Raw genomic sequence first — 26,015 nt, 5'->3', positions numbered from 1 at the left:
TATTTCAGCTAATACCAGCTAAAGCTTTAACAGCCGACTCTCAAGAGAGAGCTGTCTCTACTCAACAGCAATGAAACCATTTCCCACAAGATCTGTGGCTAATTTAGGATTTTTACTTTGAACTATCTTTTCTGTTAAGCAACATTCACCAGATCTCAATTAGACCAAGTACTGAAGGGCTCCAGCCTAAAAGATGTCCAGTGATTAACTAACCCACACTTACTTTATTCTGTGGTCCCACTGAATTCATGACACTTCTCAAAATATTTGGTTGATAAATACTACTGCACCTGCAGCTCCATCAATTTTCTCCTCTCCAGATCACAGCATGGGGATCACTATTTAGATACAACGTTCGTTACAGTTCACTACTCTGATTCTGAAGATCAAATGAATAAGGAAAAACAGTGGTGCAAGTGCAAGCCAAACTGCACAAGAGCAAGTATGCACAAGCAAAGCAGCAGCTCACTCTTCAAACTAAGCACAAAAAGATCGCTGGTCTTCACTTCATCACAAACATTATTAGACTAAAAAGAATGAAGTTTTTCAACACATGTATTTTTCCCATGTGCAATTGAATAAAATATCACAGAACTACTACTTGTAATTCAGCCCAGACTCCTGTTTTACCTCACCTTACACTATGATTAAGCTAATGAGTTACAAGCCAAACAGAATTCCTACAAGAGGGGTCATTGCCTTGACAGTGTATTTTGGATGATAACACAAACGTACCCTTACAACCACACAGACAGAAGTCTGAACCGGAGACTGCAGATTTCAGTATAGAGTCTAACCAAGAAAGCCAGCAAAAAATCATCAGAGTTAAAAAAATGAAGAAACAGCTGTACTGAAGAATAACCATGCTGCTTCCTTGTAGTTAGGAGAGGTGTTACTGAAAAGGTTTCCTCCAGAAGTAATACTCCTTTCACTGCATATTTCTTGTCTACCCAAAGTATGAACTTTAATAATGAGACTCTACTAGCTTTTCTGCTAGACTCCCTATTTCAGCTGGACAGAAATGCCTACCACAGTCTTCCTCACCACAAGGTCATTGAGACTATCACCGCAAACCCCCAAATTGTTTATAAACACCACCTCAAACCAGTTAGAGACCTATACCAGTCCAATCAGACACCCATACAAGTAAATACCACTGCTGATGCCTGTGATATATGTCAATTATTCTGCAAGGTTCTCTCACCTCCTTCCCACCAAACCAAGACAGACTGAGGAAGCACAACAGCGGACAAGAAATAAACATGACAGTTCCATTATTAAGTATGAGGTTGCTACTACAGAAAGTGGGTCTTTGGACTAATTTTGCAGAACATCAGCTTCTGTTATTAAAATTCAAGGAGAGGGGAAATGAAATCTAGTAATTTTATTCCTGGAATCACTAACCCAATAATAATTTTTGTTTTAAATAAATAACAAATTTTAGCAATAGTTCTGATAAGCAAACAGAACATCAAAATCATAGAATCATAGAATGGTTTAGGTGGGCAGGGACACCTTCCACTAGACCAGGTTGAACACTGCCAGCAATGGAACATCCACAACTTCTCTGGGCAATAAAATAACTGGTTTAAGAATAAAAAACCCCGTTACTGTAAATTGAACACAAGCAACATTCAAAGCAGGAAGACAACCTATCAAAGTCTAAGCTGTCTTGTACACTTAAAAAAACCCCAAACCTATATTTTTGTTGACTGGTGACAAAATATTTTGTCTACAAACTTCCTTGCTTTGAAGTGTATCTAACTTCACATCACCAAAACTGGGATTCAGTTTAGAAATGCATAAAGTGGTATAAAAGCAAGTAAATTCGATTAGTTTTATATTTCAAAAGATAATAAATATTACGTATCAAGCAGAGAACATACTTTAATTTCAGTAAGCAGAAGAAATAGTGTCTGCAGGGAAGGGCATGAACGCCACCTTTCTAGGAATTGTACCCTTGAAGAAGGAAGGATGAGCAGCCCTCATTCTCCTGACCACCATTTCAATTAAAAAACTTCAAGAGTTTTAGTTGATCTTGTTTTTTCATCTCAATTGGTCAACTGAAGTAGTGCTTTTAAAATTAATTAATATATGTAAATGAAAAAAGTATTTTCTCCTAAAAGGAAGTTACTATTTTTACAAGCCATTTGTGCACTTAACTGATGTTTGCTTTTAGTATTTAGTAGGTGTTGGTGTTTGGAAACACAGCAGCTTCAGTGGCCTCTCTCTTGGAAAGCACTAAACATGAATATTTGAATGTACAAAAATATTTTAAATTGGACAGGACTTCTCTTGAAATAGAAAAATTCGAGTCTTATAATAAAACCTAATATCCACAGAATCTCATCATCACAGAGACCACAACAAAAGTTACACATCAAGTCAGAGTTCAAAGGAGGCAACAGACCAGTAATTCATTTAAACTCATATTTACTTTATTAGCACTTGTTTACACCAGGATGTGACCTGCTGCATTTAAGTACTGGATTTCACAATTTCTCTCTCTTAGTAAGTTAAATCAAAAAATATTTCCTATTTCCTTTCCTGCTCTCCTTCCAGGAGGTTGCTGTTCCTCAATCTGTAAACATCCAGATCAGTAGCATGCACAGAACTGGCAAAACTGAGGGAGCAGAAACTTCCACCAAAAAGTAGCAGAGACAGGCTGTGTTTGCTGTGCTTGCCAGAACAATGCCAAGTGATTTACCACTATCTAACTGGTAAAAAGCTTCAGCTTCTCCTTTTCTATATCACTATTTGATAAATAGGGAACTCGAGACAAACTTATCTCCATATACTGGAACGAATAATTACACTTTACTGATTAGTTTTGATCCTAATATTGAAGGCAGAACTTATGATTTAGAGTTGATTTAATACTTAATGAAAGTATTTCATCCTGGCAAACAGAAGCCTTAGCTGTGCTGGGGGTTTTGTTGGCAGTGATTACTGAATTTTGTTATATATACACACTGTTGTCAGGGTAACATTAGCTGAGAGTAATTGCAAGAGTTTGTTTATTCATGACTGTGAGGATGTAATCAGAATTTGGGATAGACATTCTACATGCAAATATTTGTATGCATCACTGCCTTTTCTCTCAAGCTCATTTTGCGTTATTGTACTTATTCTTGTTTGGAAGAAGGGTGTTCTCCATAAGGCCAGACAACAAAAAAAACCAACAAAACCCCAAAGAACTAATTTTAAGGAGCCAAGTAATGTACGCTCTCAAGAATATAAAACAAAACAGTAACAGTCGATGTTTTGATTCATAATGGGAAGTGAAATGACAACCTTTATTTCTTCATTGAACAGAGGGGTACATATGAAAGACATAATTTTCCACACGCAATTTCTATTCTGATCATATTCTCCTCTTCCACTGAGAGCTGGGATTAGGATATTTTATTTACACGAAAACATCAATTTGAATAATTTGAAAATACAATTTAAAGCACAGTCACAGGTAAACAGGTTTGTGATTTAGGTTTGAGAGCTGGTGCATCTACACTGCAGTCAATCTGTATTATGCCACCCGATAGAAAATACTTGAAGGCTGTTTCAGAATGACTAAAAGCTGCAGGAAATGCCAGTGGAGACGATCTGACACAGCAGACTGGGCACTCTGCACTGCTACCCCAGGAATGGGTGCTCACCAGCCTCTCTCAACGTCAGAAGCTTTTGCCAAATTGCCTCTCATTTCTGAAGGCAGGTCAGGGAAGGATGGCGGTATTGTCAACATCACCCTCAAAAAATAAAAGGTTAACTCTTCCCACCTAGAATGCCATTAAAAATGAGAAGTGTCGAGGTATATTTTAAATTTTTACTTTCTGTTCAGATTCTGAATCATTCAATTTATGTCCGTAATTTACCATCTGGAATCACACCAGCCAGCACCTTTACATCAGTGGGCAAAAGACTACCTGCTGGGTTTATGGTAACTACTGCTTCAGTGGTGGAATTATCCAATGCCTGTAATTTGAGGACTCCTCCATATTTTGTTAGGCAGTGCAAGTTTCCAGAAATTCACAAAAATCACTCAGCTGAAGCTGCCAAATGTTCAAGAACATCTGATGTTTTGTATCATTGGCAGCTTCAAGTTTTAAATAAATGTGACAACTGCAAGCAAACAATACACAGACTCACAATTCAAGTTGAAAGGGACTAGCTGGTCTCTAATCCAACCTCCTGCTCAAATCACTGTCAATACTGATTTCAGACCAGGTTACTCAGAGTTCTGCCTGGTCAGGTTTCAAAAACTTCCAAGGATGGAGACTCCATGGGCTCTTGGAGAACCCTGCTCATATACTGGACTGCCTTACACCAGGTAGTTTCACAGTTCGGAACCAATCCTGTAAGTGATTTGAGGTTTAAGTCATTACATATCATGATAACAACACTGAGGTAGATCTACCCTGAAGGTACGTCCAAACCGCCTGGTCAGACAGAAATTCATCTGCCACCACAGTCCCTTTATCTACTCATCCCCTTTACAAAACATTGTGGTAGGCAACTATGTGAACTGCAAAAGATTAATGTCAGGGAAACAAGAAAATGACGCAGATAACTGTCTGTGGAGCCACATTCCTATCAGGCAGATACAATATTTTATTTGTTTTCTTTGGAGAAAGAACATGAAAGAGCAGCAAGTTTTACCATTTCTCTCAACCATCCCTCTTCACTTACATTCTAGAAATCAAGTAACTTGTTTGCCCTCTGTGCACCCTTTTCAAAGAAACAGCATTCCTATGATATTGCTACTAAAACAGAAGGCTGGCAGGTTTAACAAGTTAGTGCTTGTATACACATCTTGGAAGATACCCACACCCAGGTAGCCCCAACCTGCTCACTAGGGTGATAAATACCTGTTACAACCCACACTTCAGTTTTAAAGAAGTACAATTGCCTTGCTACCCATTTGTGAAATTTTCCCTGTATTTTAAAAATGTACATTTTTTTTATTCTTCCATCTTTTGCTGACTTCAGTTTTAATTTTTCCAAATATAGACCCTTGCCTCCCTTTTCCTGTGCTGCCTGTTTCCTCTTACTGTCAACCTGAGTGAAAGCTTTCTTCCAATTTGGTTTCCTAAGGAAATAAGGTGACCTGGCAGCCAGCACACACCAAGCTGCAAAGCATCCACGGTCATGCAGGGACAGGGAAGCAATACAACATAGAAGAGGGAAGAAAGGAAGAGTGCAGCAAAAAAGGGAAGGTAGTACAGTGGGAAGGGCAGGGGGTTATTCCACTGAACCTAGTAAAGGAGGTAGATACAAATTCTACAGGGTTCAAACTTCACCAAAGTTCTGCTGTTTACAAGCCAAAGGTGACACATTCTGTGTTCTCTGACACATTTTCTGCTTGCCCTCCCTCCTGTTTTTATGACATACATACACACACTTCCATTACTCTGCCTGCCTCTTGCTCAATGATCCGATTCTTCGTCATTCATCAACATCCATTAGATCAGTGCAGTGGTGCAAGACTTTGGTAATCACTACAATGACACAAACTCCACAATCTGGTTACCTCTTGCAAAGTGCCTACAGCCCTTGCAGAACAGCCTCCTGATACGACACTGCTTCACACACTGTTAGAGTCCTCTTTATTCCCCGAGCAAGGGGCCATCCAGTTTTACAGTGCCTGGATACTCAGTATTTCCAAATTTTAAGGTGTTCTAACAGCATTTATCGGAACTAAAATGACAGTAGAAACAGACATTAACTCAACAGCAAGAAAGTCTGAGTCTTCTTAAGGCTGATTTTTAAAGATAGTAAGTAGTAGCTAATTATTAAATATCCTATTTTTCTTTATTTGGTATCCAAATACTTAAAAAACATTCAAGCTCTTCTGAAGAACTATTGCACAGAGGTGTCCATTTGCAGCCATGATTATGGATTTGTTTATTTTATAAAAGCTTTCTGGCATATGTGAAAGAGTGTTTGACCACTTTCAATCAGATACCTTGCTGACACTTAACAGAACTATGAACTGGGACAAGATTTGGATTAGATAATTACATGCAACCCCCTCAGAAATTTAAAAGGATAAAAAGATAATTAGTTTTAGGCATAAACCAAGGCTGAGTGCTCATAGCTTCCGCATTTTGCTCTGTAAGTGGCTTTATCAATTACAGAAGACCTGACTGTGGTATTTAGAATTTGTACACTAGTCTGTGATAACTGCATGAAAAATTTAACACCAAGCTAAAGGGTAATGGCACTGGGAAACGCTTTGAAGAAAAATATTGAGTAGTAGTTCTGATGTTGATCCTATTAGTGCTGCTAAATTTGCCAGCAGAAGAGCAAGGCATTTACCTTGAAACATCATCTGTGTTCACTGTTACTCTTTTTGTGTGGCAAGCCCCAAGTGCAAGAGCCATACAGAAGGACTCGATCAGCAGCAACATGCCAGCTCGCTGATGAATGTTACCACAAACACTTAATAGCTGGCTATCTGCCTGACTAGCCCATTCACTGCTTTTCATGCTCACAATGAAAGGACACCAAAGATAATATGCAAGGTTTGAACAGACTAGAAGAAAGGAACACACAGATGGTTCCCAATAGCCCAAGTGAAAAACATGTTGCCAGTTTAACTCTAATCAAAGCCACCACACCTGTCTTTGAGAACTAAACGGCAACAGCGTTCTAGCAGGTGAGAGGAAGTAAGTGCTGGCTTACATACCCAAAAAAACCAACAAATGACTATTTGCTGTACTCATATATATTCAAGACCTTAGTTTACCAAAAGAAAAATAATGGTCAGGTAAAATAAAAACAACATGTCAATCAGACCTAAAGGTAATGGCATATCCCAATGCTACAAGGGATGCAAGTACAAAGAGAAGAACCTTATATCAAACAGAGGGTAAAGCTCAGCAACCAATTTCTCAGCTTACTGTTGTGTTACTGTCACGGAATGATCCAAATTTAGGGAAGTATAACTTGGTCTCTAGAAACAATTCACGCAGGATTTGTATTTTCTTTTTTTTTTTTCCCCTTCCAAACATTGGAGTTGATCTTGGAAGATGGAACTATTAGTACTAAGATTGAAGAAAAATGTGACTGTGAATAGTGTTTTGTTTGGGAAAGCAAGAAGTGACTTACTATCCACACAAACCCGGTGAAGCTTCACAACATGTAACATTTCAGATACAGCAGGAAAAAAAGACTGAACAATAAACAAGAAAACCTGCGTCTTTGGAAGTGCTCATCAGGGCATTTCAGAAAACATTCAGCAGCTTGAAATGAAGTTCTAGCCCAACTTTCGTGGGAGAATGAAAAAAGCTCCCAGAGAAATTATGTTCCTTAGTGCACTTTCTAGTCCAGTTTTTCATACCTCTTTCAAACTTCTCACATTTGTTTGGGAGAGTGAAAGCCAATATGCCTCTCTAACCTTTCCCTAGGGTTTCCAGCTCCTTCAGCAGACTATCCACCAACCATGGATTCACTGGTGGTTCATCAGCCTCTTCAGCCTTAGAGCCTTCACTGACTAACCTACCGAGCAGAAGCCCCGCCTCTGCAAGTTGTCACTCTCTGAAGAGTCTGAAACAAATGTATCTTGATTCTACTCAAATTTGGTAAGATTTACAAAGGTGGTACTTTCCTTCCTCCTAAGCCTTGCTAAAAAATGCAAAGAAAAGATTACTATTGCATTATAAAGAAACTTTTCCACTCCTATATAACTGCTGATATCCAATGCCTTCATTGGCTTCATCTTCAGTCTTTTTATTTTCCTCAAAACAATCATACCCAGCCCAGAAGACACACGTACATCAAGTCCTATACAGGCTCTTTTGAATTATACATTTTCCTTGGAACAGTCTGACATTCCAGACATCTCAGACAACTGAATAGGGAGCTACATGACCACTTTAATTCATAAAGGAAATTAATTCTGCTGCTGAAAGATCTTCTCCTTTTCCTTCCCACCACACTCCACTCTATCGTTTGGATCAACATTAGCATTCATGTGTACATCAAACCAGGAAACATTTCCAGGTGAAAGCTGACTTGTCTGTCCCATTCCATCCCATCCCACCAAACCATTGACCCAGTGGGACTCAGATACAGCTATAACGTTGGCACCCCAGTCCAAGGCAGGGAGAAGGACAAGACTGGAGAAGGGCAAAATGGCTTTTGGAATTGATGTGAATCTGGCCTGGACTGCAGCGAGCGTGGAAGTGCTACGCCAGAGCCTGTTTCTAGTCAACCTGTACCAAATTAGCACAGGATCTTCCAAGATACATGTCAAAACACTGTAAGAAATGGATGTGACACACCACAGAATGCAATCTCTGTTTAATATAGCTTTATTCATGCCTCAGTTTTTCTGTACTCCCAGTTCAGGGCCAGATTTTGCAGGTGTTGGAGAGGCCATTTAAGCCATAGCAAATGGCAATCGCATATTGAAGCACATCAGTAATGGAAAAATTGTTTCAGGGTTTTATATGAACCACTAGTTCCAAACAGTAAAATTTCAATGATTCCATTTCTTTTATTCCATAACAACGTTGTAAATATTGCTAAAATCCACTTATTTTACTGCATGATGAATAATCTTAAAAACACGGTTAATTATTTTTTGTAGAATAGTTTAAGAATTATGACTGCTCAGAAAAAGAACTTTGATATCATCACTTACTTTTCAGATGGTTTCAAAGCAGAGATTAAGAAAATCTCAAATTTGAGCTCACCCAAATTTCAACGACATAGGATGAAACTAAATTTCATCAGACCTAGCACCTCTTTCACACCCTGCTAAGAAATAAAATAACTCCAATCTGATGACCACACTGTGCTGATATAAGCTTACATGCACTTACAGTAATTAAGCCACCACTTACATCATCAATGTACGAGCAAAGTTCTAGTTCCTGACTGCACCCTTTATTTCACTTTAGAAGTAAAACTTAGCAAAAAAGTAGCATCAATTACTTACAGCGAATGCACATCTTTTTTTTTTCTCCAGATATATACAAGATATTCTCTCAAGTTACTATAAACTTAATGCATGCATAATGTAACAGAACAATTAATACTTTACGCTGGTGCTGTATTTACCACATGCCAACTCCTTTATTTCAGAGGTTAGAGGTTTCTATGAAGTTCTTCTAGCCAAAGCACCCTACACAAATGCACTTAAGAGTGACAGGAATGAAATCCACATAATGAGGTATCCCTTTTAATGACACAGCCATAGTGGATTGCTGCAACCAGAGGGGCAGTTCCGGAGATCGCTCTCTTCCTTGTATCAGCTCCAACAAATCCAACTGGTCTCACCTCACTGACCTGATTCTACTCACTAAATCAGCAGGATCCTGAGACACACGACACAACTATCATCCTGTAATTTAACAAACTGAATCATCATCGCTGAAGGGTCGTGAGAGGCTGCTGTGCCAGCACAAGCAAGAAGGGTAAAGGAGCGCAGCTGTTCTTCAGAGGTCACTGTCCCAAGTGGCACAGGGTGTGATGAACTGCCCACACATCAGCCTTTGCTGCCATCCAGTTGCTGCAGAGGTGGCCTGCCTTGGTGCTAACACCCATGGAAAGCTGGATCAGGGAGCAGAGACAAACAACAATTACCTTTTTCCTGATGCTTCAGTTCCCAACCATATCAACACCACAAACTAGGAAACATAAGACTAAGGATCAGCTTACAGTGCTACAGAACTGCACCTGATTTTTATTTTTTTGATGGCTCAAGGCTGCAACACTACACATATAAACACCCTGAGCTGTTTTTCAATTTCAAGAGTTCAAGCAGCAGCAGCAGCTACTGTAAGTACAGGTGTGGCACATCTTTCTCTTCACTTCCTTCTAAATGGCAGTGTACAGGAGGACATTTTCTCAGACGTTACTCATCCTGTTTCAAAAGTTGCCTGGAGCTTGAGATCTAATTAAAAGGTCACTGAAAGTCATATTTTTGCCATAGGAAAAGGCCACAAAGACATGCGACAACAATTACTGTAACCAGGCATTAGAATATTTGGAGTAGCTCAAGTTACTCCGAAGGAGTGAACAGGGAGATTGCCTTTAATCCTGCAGAGAATACTTACAAGTCCCATGCTAAGATTTGCTACACATTATAGTGGATGGCTCAGAGTGGCTTTTTTATTATTATAAATACTCTCATTCAGTTCCCTCTCCAGACCAGGAAATCTAGAGCCAAGGCCATTCTGTCTCAGTCTACTAATTCCAATATCAGCAGCTGGGAGCAAGGAAGTGGAAGACCATTTACAGCAGCACTGTCTTCATGGACTCCAGGTGCTAAATGTCACTACCAGCAAAACTCAGGGCAAACATTAGGAGCATGGCAAGCCACCTGTAACAGCAAAATCACTGGGGTTTGGGTCATTCAGAAGGTAAGCGCATCTCCAGAGGGCATGTCAGGATGTTTTTGAACACTTACTGCTCAGACAGGATGTAAAAAGTGTAAAAAGGAAAGAGAAATACATCTCTCAGCCTTCCAAGATGTGATGAAAACTTTATCCAGATAAGGCAACGTGCTTCTAATTTCAGTTTACAACTTTTCCCTAATGTCTGACACTGACATAGCATATTTCACAATTTGTCTATATCTATCCCCAGGCTTTTCATATACTACAGTTAAAATTTAAAATGGGTAAGGAAGGTCTAAATTTTTACCAGGTGGAGGAAGGGGAGAATCTACTGGAAAACTTGGCCTTAGATACAGATTTCTAAAAATGGAGTCAAATTGTATGGTACATGGATCATTAGCTGTACAGAATTTTTTATAAGTAGTAATGGCTCAAAAAAACCCACCCTCAAATAAAAAATTCCCAAAATGTCATTATTAGGAAATAAACCAAGAAGCCTGCAGAATACTGTTTTAGAATATTGCCCATTCCAGCTATCAGTTTACTAGCATCAACTAATTAGTCTGAAGTTTCAGACTGACCAAGATCATAACGCCTGCTATTACATAAAGAAAAAAAAGCCATTTAAATCTTGCCTGGAACCAGGGTTTGTCTTTTTAACACACATTGAATAGCCCTGAAAGAAAACATTTTGGATAAATGATAATTTAGAATATTAGATACATGACAGTTTACACATGTTTGAATTTTTAAACTGTCCTTTAAATCAAAAAGTCATCCTTAGGGAAGTCAAATCCTGGAACAGTTAGGAGTGAATTTTTAAAATCTAACTGATTTACAGCATGACTAAACAGCTTTAACATCACATATATATGCAAACCATACGGAACAAGAATCTAAAAATAGAACACCGTGCCTTTTCCTAGAGACATTTCCAAGTCTCCAAGCATTATAAATTCAGCTTTCTCTAGTACAGGCAGGATGAAGTTCTTCCTTCTTCTCTCCCCCTCATTCTGCATTTTTATCATGCTTTCCTATCCAAATTTTTGCTAATTTATGTACAGTACACTGAATAAGCTCTTTCCTCTTATCTCAGTATTTTGTGTATCAAAGAACAGTTTTGGTTTTGATTTTGTTTAGCATTTATAGCCTGTCTTTTCCTAACATCTTTGCTGTGCTATCTTTTAAATTCTTAAATCCAGTTTCTGGATCATGATTTTAGAAAAGCTCTCAACAGACTGCCAGCCCACATGATGTGCTGTTTAATGGACATGCTTCTAGGCATTCCCAAACCTCTTGTAGGCTCCCGGACACTTGTATCCTCCACACCAACATTCCAATGGAGAACATACCTCCCATTACTGCACACTCCAGCATGATCAGCAGCAGTCCAAGATCCCTGGGTTCTAGCTTCTCCCTCCTTCTTGCCTTGTATTCTTAAAGCCAGTAAGAAACAAAACCCTGTTCAATCACTACCCTCACAGTTGTAGATATCACATCTCACCTTTATGTCTTGCTCCTCAGTTTTTCAAGGTAGGCATATCAAGTGAGGATCATCCCAACAAGTTTTTGTACCAGATGAAGTATCAGATAGAACATTCTGCTTTTAAGCTTGTCATTTTAAACACAACTTTACTTAAATTTAGGTGTAAGATTATCCACATGCCATCTGTGTTTAATAAGCACCACATCCATAATCCTTTTGCCCGAAGATTTATTTCCACACATTTAGGCGGACAGTTCCTTTTCTTTACTCATCTACAGCCCATCTAGACAGGTGTGTTGATTTCAAAACAGAAAGTCAATTACTAGGGCATTTAGAACAAGCTTGTAGTACCCTGGCAATCTCAAATCTTCATCTGTACCTCAGGCTCCATTCTCTTGGCTTCCAACCTTTTTCTTTACTCATACTTGGAAATAACAACCAAACATTTGGAAGCTCCAATGCAACACCAGGGTGAGCAGCTGCATGCCAGTACAGATGCAGCTGGAAAACCCTACCAGTATAGATGTGCTTTTACAGCTTTTCATTTCCAGAGTACAAACCAGTGAAGATGCATTAACTTCCTTCCACAAATCTTTTGACATAGTACTTGGCCTCTGAGGAGACCATGAGAAGAAGAGGTGACCACAAGCAGAAGAATGAGGAATTTCAGTCAATCCTCAAAATACTTTAACCTACTTCAGTGCAACTGGAAACTCTGCAGAGTAGTATAGACATTGAGTCAGTACTTACAAAGAGGAAAGCCAAATAGTTGTCTCTCTATCTCCTTATGCATCATTGTAGCTATACCCCATTCCCTTCTTTTTCCCTACACAGAATTTAATATTTTCCTTTACTAATTTGTCTCCAGTGTCATCTAAGTAAACCTTGGCTACTTTGCCCATTCTCTGATTCTTTTAGCTCTTAAGTAATATTTTCCAATTGCATCGACTCACTTTAAAAAAAAACCCAAACACTCAGTCCCAAACCACAGTTTATAAAGACTGTCAAACTTTTCATCCTTGATGATGTAGTTCAGACAAGCTAGTTTCTTTTTTGATGCTAGCTGAGGCTATGTAATCCTTTTCTTCCATAAACTTCTTTGGGATTCTCTAACGGAAAAGTCTGGAAGAGATGTAATCTTTAATTTTTTGCTTTACTTTATAATCTCTTAATATAATACATATGCCACTCAAGTCATCTTTTTTTTTTTTTTTAAATATCATGAAAAGGCTGCTCAGGACTGCTTGATAAATAACTTATCATTCCACCTTTGGGTTGCCACTGTGAAGCTAGCAAGGACATGAATATTACCAAAAATGTTTTTAATCTCTTGGTAGTTTCATGGTCTTTGAAGTAACACACAAGTTTCAGTCTGGTTCATATGGGCAGGTACACACACAACACAAGTTTGTGGCAATTGTCTGCAAGACAGAGATACCATGCAGCACAGAGGGGAAAGAAGGCTGCGCTTATAAACTTGCATTTTTGTTGATCAAATTGTCTGTAAAGGAGTTTAAGTCTTGAAGACTATTCTTCTGGCAACTGTCCTAATGTTTATACCTTAACAGCAACAAAATTTCACTTTTATAATAATTTCAGGAAACTTAACTCTTGTTTCCTATGTAATTTGAATTTTAAAACCAAGTCCATAGCAGCATCATTAAAAAAAATAATCCAGGACCATAAAAATCTTTAAAAAGAAGTAGCAGGAACAGTCATGTGTTAAACTATTCCACTTTATTATTTGCATGAGCAGCAAGTGTCACTTTGTCACTGTTTCTATTACTGTGCTCAGATTGCACCAGTAGTTACTCTTACACAGGAACAAAAATGCACCTAATTATTCTAAGAAATTTTACAATAGCAGAGTAGCTTGTGCAACTGCTGGCAAAAATTCGCTCCTGACTGATTGTTCCACTGCATTTTAAAGGAAGGAAAGAAGCCAGAAGCATTCACAACTATATTATATGAAACCAAAATTTAAGAAATTACTCTTTACTGAAGATCCACTCTATGAGAAAGGCATTTTCAAAGAACCAAGAAGTCAACCCGAAGTCTCATCTTTCTTACATGAGCATATTTGAATAATCAAAACACCCAAGTCTAGTAAGAGTCTTTATCTCACATGAAAAGGTTTTTTTGAGTGCCATCAGTTCCATCACTCCTTCAAAGTCTTCCTTTACAGACATTTTAGTAAATAAACTCAACTTAAAAGTTTTCCTTAAAGTAGAAGAACTTCTAGAAGCACAGGTAAAGACATCTGGCCTGACCAATGTTTGTAGTATACTGATCAATATTTAAGACTTTAAATGATCTCTTCCCCACTCCTTTCTAATTCATGTACCTGCTTCTTTTTTATTCCAAGACTACAAGTTTTAAATCAAGTACTATGACTCCTCAACAATCTATTTCTGGATAAGTGTTAAAAGATTACAAGCTGACAGTGTTGATTTCCTCTTCCACAAATTGTTATGCACACTTAAAATTATTTCTCTGCCAATTAATTTTTTTTTAATTTTTTTTTAAACACAAAAGTGATAACTAGCAGTCTCCACCCAAGTCTCTCAGAAAATGGAGAGGACAGGTTCTTAAGTGTTATATGGGACATGAAGGGGGAGGAAGAGATGAGGGCAAGGAGATTGAAGTAAGAAGTAGGTCTTGCCCATGCCTTCCTCTTGCAGAAAGATAATCCATTATCTTTCACCAGCTGTCACCCATTTCAGAGCTCCCCACAGAGCTCTGAAGGTAAATTACTGGAGCATGTTTTCCAGTAAAGTCTCTGTATTATTTATTCTGTAGCTATCAAGCATACACTTAAAGAAAGAGCTATCATTACTGATGTGCAAAATGACATATTACAGCCATTGACACAAAAGGTCATTGCTGCAATGTGTGCACAAGCGTGTATTGCTTTTTTAAAGACATCACTGCAAAGTGCCTTCTCTAAATACAAATAGGAAATGAGAAGTGAAGAGTCTGAACTAAATGAAAGAGGAAATTAAGGACATGAGAGGAGGAGAATATTTCTCAGTAGTTTTAGCCAGCAAGACTCAGTCCAAAAAAGGAAGTTATTGCCATTATTTTACTATCTGCTTTTTCTTCCAAGGTACCTGCAAGTGTGCATGTACCAGAGCATCTGAAACAACACCAGAACACTTTGAAAAAAGTTTCTTCTGAAAAACTAACACACATTATAAACTGCTCACAGACACAATCCTTGCCCCAGAAGGGCAGTGGACCATTACATTATATAGTACTGTCAATTAATGCCTTCATGACATAGCTGACTATATGTTCTCTGAGAAGGATGTCTACCAGACTTCTAGGTATTTAGGAATGTAAGAATTTTGAAGAATCTTATTATTTTCCAAGGAGTTTGCTGGAAGCAACACACTCAAAGACATAAATTCATTGTATGGAAAGTCAAATGGCACTTAGGATACCCTACAGGCACCACACACACACACACACACAGAGGACACACCACTAATAAAGGACTTAGTTCTTGGGTTTTGCCCCATTTATACATTGCTATCCTCATCACTGATAGCACTTCCTGTGCTCTTTTCCATATATCAATATGATTTTGAAACACTGAATTTGTTGTGCACTTTGGTTAGCTCACTGTGCTATCATCAGTAAAGAACATCAGCATTAAAACCATGTCGCAAGTCCAACTTCATGTAGGTCATAAAGCTCTTATTCTACAGAGGAAGCAAAAAACCCCAGCTACTATCTCCCATTAAATCTTTAGAACTATGAGGAAGATTTGTTTCACCCTGCTGTTAGCAACCGCTTAGCCAGACTCCTTATAATGTCAGATATAAGGATATTAGGAACTCTACTAAATAGAGATCCCTTTGGGATATGAGAAAATATATCTAGAAGAACAGCTAAACCTGTATTTTTCATAAAGGATGATTCAGGCTCGCAGTCATGCAGGGATTTCAGGCTCTTCTGACACCTCCATGGAATAATGCCTTAAAATACTTCAACTGCTATCAAGGCCAACAACCAGACATAAGGAAACCACACTTGAGAAAAAGCACTAGACATAAAACATGGGTTCAAAGTTCTTAAAACCTGTTCTGGCAATTCTCTGCTAGGAACAAGGAAACTGGTGCTTTCTTTAAATACATGGCAGAACAACATGAAAAAAAATTTAGCTTCCCTTCATTTACAAGCCCAGTTACAAGTTTGTCAATACTTACATTCAGAGTGTGGTAACCACCGAAGATTATCAAAAATTAATAGTAAAGGTACACAAGCTGTGTGAACTTCTTTATCTACTACAAGAAGAAGATTCCATTTCACATATTTCTTTCCATTTTGAGAAGTATGAAGAACAACTGTTTTCTATTAGAGCAGCCATGATGTAAAATGCATTTGTGAACACAGGAAAAAATATTATACTGAACCACACAGTAAATTTAGGTTGGCAGGGACCTCTGGAGATCGGAGTCCACCCTCCTACTCAAAGCTGAGATAACATCAAAATCCAATCAGGTGACGCAAGGCCTGTCCAGCTGAGGTTTATCCCTTAGGATGGAGAGACTATCACCTTTCTGGGAGACTCTTCCAGTGCCAGACCACCCTCATGAGGAGTACTTTATGTCCCCCTGACTATTAGAATAGTCAGAATCCTCCTTGCCATAGCCTGTGTCCACTGTATCTCCTTTTTGGCAGTGCACCCAGGAAGCATTTGTCTGTGTGTCCTCCCTAACCACACATCTGGCAGTTGAGGATCATGATCAGCCCCCTTCTCCAGGCTGACCAGCCCCAGGTGTCTCAGGCCTTTCTTGCATATCTTGCACTTCAAGCCTCCAACCACATCAGTGGTTTACTGCCAGACTCTCTTCAGTTCCCCAGTGGTTTTTCTGTACTGGGAAGCCCAGAAGTAGACAAAGTACCCCAGAAATGGCCTCAGAAGTGCTGCAAAGAGACAAATAACCACTTCCCTCAGCCTGCTGGCTACAGTCTCGCAGATGCAGCCCTCTACACAGGCAGCTTCTGTTTCTACAATGGTGCACCACTGACTTGTCCAACTAATTGTTTACCAGGATTCTCAAATCTTTTTCTGCAAGGCTGTTCTCTAGTTGGTCATTCTCCAGCTTTTACAGCAAGACTTCACACTTGTCATGCTGAACTCCATGAGGTTTCACAGTGTGAAGGAAGCATAATGCTGGTATGCAAAAGGTGAAGGACAGAATGTAAGGTCTGCTATCCCCCCCCCCAACAAGTGCCTGAAACTGTAAACACAATCTTTATGATGTTTAATACTACCCACAAGAACAGGAAGGTTATACTTAGACAACCTATAGCTTTAATTCTTTCGTGATCAACCAGGGTACTTCTGCTCCTGGTCTGAGCCACTCAAATCCATGCATACCTTTAATGTTGAGGAAAATTACTGAAAGCCCTTTCCTAAGGGCAGTAAAAGCTTCTCCATCATCGAATTTTAATTTTTTTATTTAAACTTCTCCCCCTTCCCACCTTCTTAAAATGTTGAGTCTTTTATCTTTACAATTCACATCAGACAGAGTCAACTTCAGGATTCACAAGGATTGATTATTTCTAGCCATGGATGTAGACCTGCCTGGGTCAAGCCTGACTAGTATAGTCCTGTTCATAGAGCACTAAATCCAATCCAGTAAATCCTGCTGGCCCACAATATCACAAACACAGCGATAACCACAGTTCAGTTGTCTTAATAACCAGTAAACATTTCTAAGGGCAAGATAAAGACAGTGCATGGGCCTGATACAGCCTCCAGTTAGGCATCCCCACTGTATGTTGTCCTGTGCTATCTGGAGTATCAGGCCAGCAGGACCACAGTTTAAAAACAACTGTGTGTATATTGTCATTATTCCCAACTTAAATATAAACTGTTCAGGAAACCAAAGGCTGAACTTACTGGTAATGGAAATCTTCAGTTACATAACAGAGTAATTTAACACAGTCAAACTTAACTCCTCTCAGCAGTAATATGTTGCCACATGACTAAGGCATATTACTACAACTAGTTAAAGCTGGTCTGGAAAGAAAATGTTTGTGCTTCTTCCCTGTGACACAACTAATCTGCAACTTCTCAGAAAGTCTGCTCTGAAAGATGAAGCGTTGTGAGTTTAAGAAAAATACCATATTACCCTTAAAAGGCAGAAAGGTTAAATACCACAAACTCCAGCCTTCTCTCTGCACTATAACCCAACATGTAGCAATTACCAGCCCCATTAGGACATTTAGATCACTTTTAGCCTCTCGTACATGTAAAACTTTTCTTCTCACAGCCTCCTGTAGGAAGTCACATAGGGTGAGGTTCTGAATCATAATAATGTAGTTTCCTTTAGGGTGAGTAACTTGAGAGCATTGCAAGACAACAAAGCCACCCTAAAAGGAACCAATGATAGCAAGAGCACAGCGAGATCTCCTCCTTTGCTTAAAGAACATACTAACTAAAAAGAAAGAAAATGTGGCCAGATATTACATGGCCATTTCTCACAGACATAATGCAAATGCTCAGACACAGAAACCTAATTTTAAAATTTTAATTTATTAATATCATTAACATTAATAATATGATATATATAATATTATTATTGTTTTAAAATTTAAATCCTTAATTTAAAATTTTCAATAGAAGCTTCTTACTTAAGTACACCTATAGGTATAGGAAAAACACATTTGCTACTCTCCTTTGGATCCAGAGTCCAAGACTGGACAGAAGCCTGCAGAACAAAGCCTGCAGTGCCTGCACACTGGGTATCCATCTCTCAGGGCTAACAAGAGACAAGGAGGGCCCAGACATGCAGCCATTATACACAGAAATGGGGGTAGAAGGAACTACACAGGATGACCTAACTAATCCTATCAGAAGAAAGAGCTAAATTTAAAGACTAAACATGCATCTTAAAAAGCAAACCTTTGGGAGCATATTTCAAAATGACATAATAGGATCTTCATGCCTGAAGTCACCCTCCTGCTGTTTCTACTCTGCCTTAATTACAGTAAAATAGAGAGACACTCAGAACACTCACAGCTTTCCTCATTGATAATCCAAGTCACACGGGCAGCAGTAAAGCCAACAGCAACACAGAAAAGCTCCATGAAGAAGCCAGCTTTTGAGGAAGGATATGCAAAATGAAGATCATAGAAGCGATGTAACTGCAGCAGAAATCCAAAGGTGTGCAAGGCAATGAAAACATCCCCATCCACCCCCAAAGTACACACGGATCTCTTGAAGAGGCAGAGGGGGAACCAGGGACAGAAGAATTCCTCAAGAGTGGGAAAAAGGTTTCAGATGCCCCACCAGTATTACTATGCAATTACTAGAAAACTTGTCCTTCCTCAGATGAGGACAGAGATTTCATCTATCCAGGGAAGCCACACAGTTTAACTCTTAGGCTAAGGGACCATTACTAGCAGGGCAATCATAATGTACAACAACACCCCCCCCCATACTTCTGTAGTGGTTGCTATGTTTTGGGTAAAATTATACCACCTATAAAAAGAATGAATCCACAACCCGTGAACTACATAGTCCGAAATAAAAGTACAATCCTGCCAGAAAAACAGTGGTTTAAGACTTCTTTAAGACCGACTTTCACATATCTACCTGAGTTTAAAACATGTGTCATCTTACTTGTTATCTTTCACCTAATTGTTTAATGACAATTAGAATAATATAACCCAGGTTTAAGATGAATTAAAATCCAGACAGAATTTTGTACAGACTTTTCTAAAACCCTAAGCATGCACATCTTGCTAAACTGGCACAAACACATTTCAAGTAGGACTTCACAAAGTTTATCCATGTTTATTTTTATGTTGGAAAACAATTATAAGTGGTGAAAAGAATTTGAAATTTGTGCTGCTTCTGATCTTTTCTCTTCTTGGCCTTTTGTAGAAAGGCAGCTATACGTATTCAGCCCTCAATGGCACTGCACTTAAGCAAATTAAGAACTATATCTCAGCCTTTATTAATGTACATCTGGTTAATAAATTCCATTAATTTTCAATGATTCAGTACTTGGTGAAGACACCCCACCAGTTTGAAAAGCTCGGATTCCCTTATAGAGGTCTCAGGTTGGGTGTCCAAAGATACTAATCACATTTGAAGCTTTAGGCCATGGTTAAGTAATAACAGGTTTCAGTGTTAAGACCCTGATGACATGAATGATAGAAATTAAGATCTCAGGCACTTCAGGATGCCTAAGGCCTCAGCTGGAAATGATGGATGCACACACTTAATCTGAATGCACTCTAAGTATATCTACAGACATGATTACTGAGGCCTATGCAAAATCAGGGCTTAAGAAAACAGTGCGTAGTTTCCTATTGAAGAAAGCTACATTCATTATAGTGAACAAGATCTTTATAAATGAAAGCTTGCATTCTGGCAATCTGCATACGCCGATGAGAAAAATAGGGTGGAAGATTTTAGTGTTAGGAGAGAGCTGAAATGAGCAGATCACAGTGAACCACAGAGCAAATGACAAAAATCCTTAGAACTGGAGAAGCTTTTTAAAATTAAATCTCTTTTCTTAAAAAAATAAATAAATAAATAAATAAATAAAAACCATCACAAAACCTAGAGCTTCGCTGAGAGCATATTATTGAGCACGATACAAGCCCTTTGGTAACTACATCGAGAATACACTGGAATTCTCAAGTGTACCTTATGAAAGACCTAGGAAATTAATCTCAGCTCTGTTTAAGGCATTATCAAAGGCAACAATACAGCAAAAAGCTTTAACAAGCCACTTCTATTTTTCTAAAAAGTTGGTTTATGGTCCATCATCCTACTAATCTTTTCAGACTTGGGCAATGAAAAAGATGAACGTATAAAACTTTTCCTAATCCTATTCTGTTAACAGCTCAGATAAATTTGCAATTGTTAAGGTAAGTATTATAATTCTTCCTTTTTGTAATACCCATCTAAAACCAGCCGGCATTAATTGCTTCAAATTACACGCAAAGGATAAAATATAATTTTTATAAATACAAAGAACCTGTAGTTTAACGTTCCCAACTAATCTCAACTACAGATCAACATTTTTAAAATCTGAAACATTAATATAGAACCATAAAGTAAAAGCAACTTGCTAAAAATAGCTAACGAAACAAGTCTCCTCAGTTCAGATTCACCCAGTTAAAATCATTTGTTCTAGTAGGTGTGGAAGAAACTGACTCACTCCCACACGTGAATTGTTTGCAAAAATAGGTTAGTTCAACTTAATTTGATTTAAAAAGTTCATTGTACTGGATCTGTTGGCTACACTGACTTCCAAGACATTTCATTGGTAATGCAAAACTCTGCCAACCATGAAAGTTTTAAGGATGTAAATTAAGTAAATTTTTTCGCAAAATATTATATCTTAATATATGTGAAAAATCAATATGAAAATAAGAGTGAAACAAGTCAGAAAAATCATTAGATTTATGGATGCTTATGAAACCTTATTTCTGCATTCTATACCTTATCATGTACCATCACTGAGAAACTCCTAGCTGCACACATTTTTTCCTATATGAAGACAAATTTATCCATGACTTACTTATCCTCTTCTGAGTTTTCACAGATAAACAAAATCAAAATGCAAAATATAGATCACAGCCTTTAACATAGCACACAATTCCTCAAGCCTTCACTAAAGACCTGTGCTATTTATTAGTACCTTTATCCACAGAAAAGTGATACTGACTTCCTTCTATGGGACAAAAGACAAGCTTCACCCAGGAGTCTGTCACTTTAACAGCACATGCCTATGGATCACTCATCTTCCAGACCACATTACTTTCCCACTACTAAAACATGACTGCACCATTCAGCACAATGTTTTACTGCATAAAGTTTTACAGAAAAAGTCATTAAAAGATAATGCCTCGTTCTAAAAATAACAGATTAAAACAAATGTCCTCTAAAGAGTCCATCATCACACAGCAGCAGGGTTTGAACTTCGTGCCCTCAGGTCATTAGCCCAGCCTACAATGCTGTCAAAGATGACATGGCAGCTTGGGCTACTTCAACATGAATTAATGCTAACATACGTTTTTTAAAAGAACAAAACCAGTTTAAAGCAGAGAACTCGGGGAACTGGGATTTGGTGGCCATGCTCACACTAAGACTTCATTAGCAAAGGTGATCCAAGCTACGGTGTGCCATATCTGACCACAGGAAAGCCTTTAGGAAGGGTTCCAGCTGCATCCACACTGGACAAAGAAACTGTAGTGATCACCACCACTCGCCTTCCCAGAACCTCTGAAAGGCACCTGTACCTGTACACTGCCCTGGTGGGCCCTCAATCCATACCCTCCTGCTGTTAGCTCCAGTATAAGAGATAATAACAGGCTTTGCTGGATAGAGGATGGAAGTAGAGGAAATTTAGCCAAAATCTGAAATTCAGTTGTCTTGTTCATCAGCTGTCTTCATTATCTAACCACAGTCGTTTCACACTCGTGCCCAACAGGCTTATCACTCACTGCACAGCTTTTGCCTGCACAGAGAAGGACATTATACAAACTGGCAGAGCCTGAGGTCCCTTCCTGGCTTTTTATGTGTATTTCTGCAAGCAGGAGATGGGGTAGGAGTGCCAAAGGGAAAGAAGAGAGGAATTTAAGCCCTCAAGTCAAGAGATATAACATGTTATCAAGTGACAGTTTTTCCTGGTGTAACCCTGAAAGGCCAAAAAAAAAAGATCCTCATAAGCAATGCTCAAAGTCCAGCAACTCTAAGATCATCTCAAAAATACTTAAGGATAGTTTCTGTCTCCCATATCAGCAGCACACTCCCTCACACATCGTGCCCCTGCCCTTACCTACCACTTTGTCTAGTACATCAGTAACTGTGGCAGTCAGAGGACTAGATCTACCCTGCAGCTCGTTCTGAAGATGCTCTAATGCAGGCTGGGAAGATCTTTTCTCAAGTCCTCATCTACACTTCTAAACACAACTTCTTTTAGGTCGAGAGCAAGCTCTACACTATTCTGACAGAAAGGCCACCCTGCAAGATTCTCCCTTCCCTCATTAGGTATTCTTTTATTTGAAAGGTTAAGGTGCCTCTTTAAGAAGAACTGGAAGGAAGAGAAAGAAGGCCAGCAAATCAACTTGCAAAGTTCACAAAGCCCCTCCAAGCAGCAAGATCCAAACTTGAAGCACCAGTCCTGACAGCGACCCAAAGCTGTGAATCGCTGCACCAGCACAACAGCAGCCCTTCCTGGTAAACGTTCTGTGTGTGATTTTTTCTATCTATGGTCCAGCCTCGAGTGTAACAGATATATACCCAAAAGTGGCAGCTCAGGGCTAGGCTAGAGGTTGCTTTGAGCACTGTGCATGTACATTTTTCTCTCCTCTAGTCCACACTGGGAGCACATTGCTGTTACTACAACAGCATCCACTATTATGCCAGACTGTCTTCAGGAGCTCGGCAGCAGTTGCCCAGCTGGCCTACTTGTGCTAATCATCTGCAATCTTCCTTTTCCCCACAGCTTCAGCCCCCTTTAGGTTCCACTCAGGAAAAAGTAAAAACAAACACACAAACAAAAAAAAACCATCGCCACTTTCCAAAAGCAGAACACCACTCCAGCTGAGTAGCAGACCTTGTACAAGTTGAGAACATAGAAGATAAGTCAGCGTACAAACAGGTAGCTCATAACACATCAGGAGAAATAGTCCACAGAAGTATCTCATGCACCTGCTTCGAGCAAAAAATCAAACACATTTCAGATCAGTTTAAACCACTTTGACATAATTTTTGAGGTGTTCTCACAGAGAGAACCAGCCAGTACATAGTCCGGGAGTGAGACAACACCAAATGAAGTGCATGGGGACATGTGCCACCTTGCCCTCTGTAGCAGGCCAGCAGTATGACACAGGGTCAGAGGAAACAAAGGCTGGAGCAAGAGGGGCTGTGCAGCACCAAGATAATTTTGAACACAAATAAAGTCCATTCCTGGCAGACTTTCCCCTGAACGCGCTTGCCTACCAGCTGCAAACTGTGACAAGTAGCTGTCCAAAAATGGAGCAGCCGGTTGCACCAGTCCCTGCTGACTGGAAGTAAGGGGCAGTGAGCACCAGCCACAGCCAACTAAGATAACTCCTGAAAAACAAGGTGATGTCAGACCAGCACAAAACTGATGCCAGCCAGCAAGGTGCCCTGGCAGCAGCCACTCTAGCACAGGATTACGCAAGACTCAGATGCCTCAGTATGACAGAACAAGAGGCTCCATAGGGAGGAACACGCTGTACCTGAAAGCTAAAGGACAGGTGGTGCTCGGACACCTGAGCTGCAGCAGTGCTGCTCCAGCACTCCTGTGCTTCTCTCCTTGTCAGGTTAAACAAGGGATAGCACACTTTTTTTTGCAGCGCATGGACAATACCACCCCACAGCACCAAGGCACTGGTGTGCACCACAGTCCATCAGATAAGTCCAAAGGACACGTAGCCTCCTCTGTGCTTGCTGATAGCTTTAAGAAGTCTCACTTTCAGAGAAGAATGAGCAAAACCAACTAGAATAAAGAAGACTCCTCACTGTTAGGATTCCTCTCTATTTCCCACTCTAGGAGCAGCAGATGCAGCAACAGTTTAAAAGACATTAAGCACAGATTGGGAAAATTCTTACTGAACATGCAGACATAGGTCTGTTATCTAAGAGATTTGGGTTCAATTCCCACTGAGAATACTGAGCATTATTTCAATATCTATTATATAAACAATATACTGATAACCAACTGGGTGGGATCTTATTCAACATAAGTTATAAATAAAAATAACTAGAAGAAAAGGACTTTAGACTCCTCACTTGCAGCTCAGCTAGCTCTTCTCCAAAGATATCTGGCATAAAGATATGTGTATTATACATCCACTATAGGGAAAAAACAGTCTGAAAGCTCCAATCACCATGGGAAAGCTGTAATTGCCAAGGTTAAAATGGCAGATTCTTACAACATTTGTAAAGTAATGGAAGCCACAAGCTGCCTCAAGGCGAATGGCCACACCCTACGCTCTTCTTTGGTTAGAAAATAGGAAGAAGATTTTGAAGAAATAAGCCTGTGGCAGGTCTGCCAGGAAGCAGCAAGTGGGATTTACAGGACAGAAGCAATTGGATCCACCATTTGGAGCTCAGCAGCCTCTGCAGGTAAGGTGTGAGGTTTCCACAGATGTTGAGTAGGGACAAGCTGGCCGAAGCATCACAAGATAAACATGGAGTTTAATTTTTTGGACTCCCCATTTCTCTTCTCCAGCAACCAACTGCCAGCTCCAGAATATGAGTAGCATCATGCTGCTGTCAGAGAGCAGAGATATCCACATCCAGACACTACACCATACAAGTCTTCATCTCCTCTGCACCACACGGCCAGAAAAAGCCCTGCCTCAACTACCACGCCTGAACTCTCTTTTCTCTTGGCAATTAAGAATGAGAGCAAGTCCATTAGCCACGCTGAATCATTTCAAGGGAATTTCACGTGTGATACCTCACACCCAGTTTTAAATTCAAAATTTTAAAGAAATGCTTATGACATAGCTCAGTTTAATTCAAACTTAGAACCTATGCAGCTTATTTCCATTGTCAGTGATAAGTCTCCATTTTGTCAAAAGGAAATTCTGTCTGCAGTTGATAAAGAAACACTGGTCTTCAAAGTATATCCCAAATATTTAACTACACTCTCATGCTTCCACAGACACATAACAGCACAGAAAATTTGTGCACATCAATCCAGAATATCTTCTAACAGAGAATCAGGCTGTAATTAAGACATATCATGACATAAGGAAGATTAGCATGTTTGGCATGATAGTTTCCTTATAAGCTGGAGGCAGAAACAAGTTCCTTGTCAGTGGAAACATACTGTGAGGGCATTAGGACACAGATAAAAGGTGTCTCCTTGCTGGCATTCATTAGTTTTTAACAGCTTGAAGGAAAGGGAGGAGCACAGGGTATCAACTGTAATTGGTTTTAAGGGTATCCCTTGTTGATGGAACACAAATATACAGCAGTCCAGATTTAGGCCCACCCCCTTACCATCAAGAGCCTGGATTATAAACTTTTATCCCTACTCTGCAGCACCAGATGGTAGCTCACATACATTTCAATTATTTATTGAATAGGCACTTTGTTATACCAGGGTAATCCCACACTGCAGTAAGAACTACACACTGTTTTTATTGCGAGCTATACTTTTCATCAAGTC

The 26,015-nt window shown here is 39.3% G+C and overlaps 1 protein-coding gene across 10 annotated transcripts in view; it reads right to left on the bottom strand.

Annotated features, from left to right (window-relative positions):
• The window catches only part of CDC42BPB (CDC42 binding protein kinase beta), a 94,564-nt gene that overhangs the window by 66,616 nt on the left and 1,933 nt on the right, over positions 1–26,015 (bottom strand). The gene's annotated exons all lie outside the window — the stretch shown is intronic.

Source organism: Pipra filicauda, unplaced genomic scaffold (genome assembly GCF_003945595.2).
Source record: "Pipra filicauda isolate LSUMZ 115617 unplaced genomic scaffold, ASM394559v2 scaffold212_size3012638_pilon, whole genome shotgun sequence".
Classification (NCBI taxonomy): Eukaryota; Metazoa; Chordata; class Aves; order Passeriformes; family Pipridae; genus Pipra; species Pipra filicauda.
Note: the sequence above shows the minus strand (reverse complement) of the source record. Positions and strands in the feature narration are given on the sequence as shown.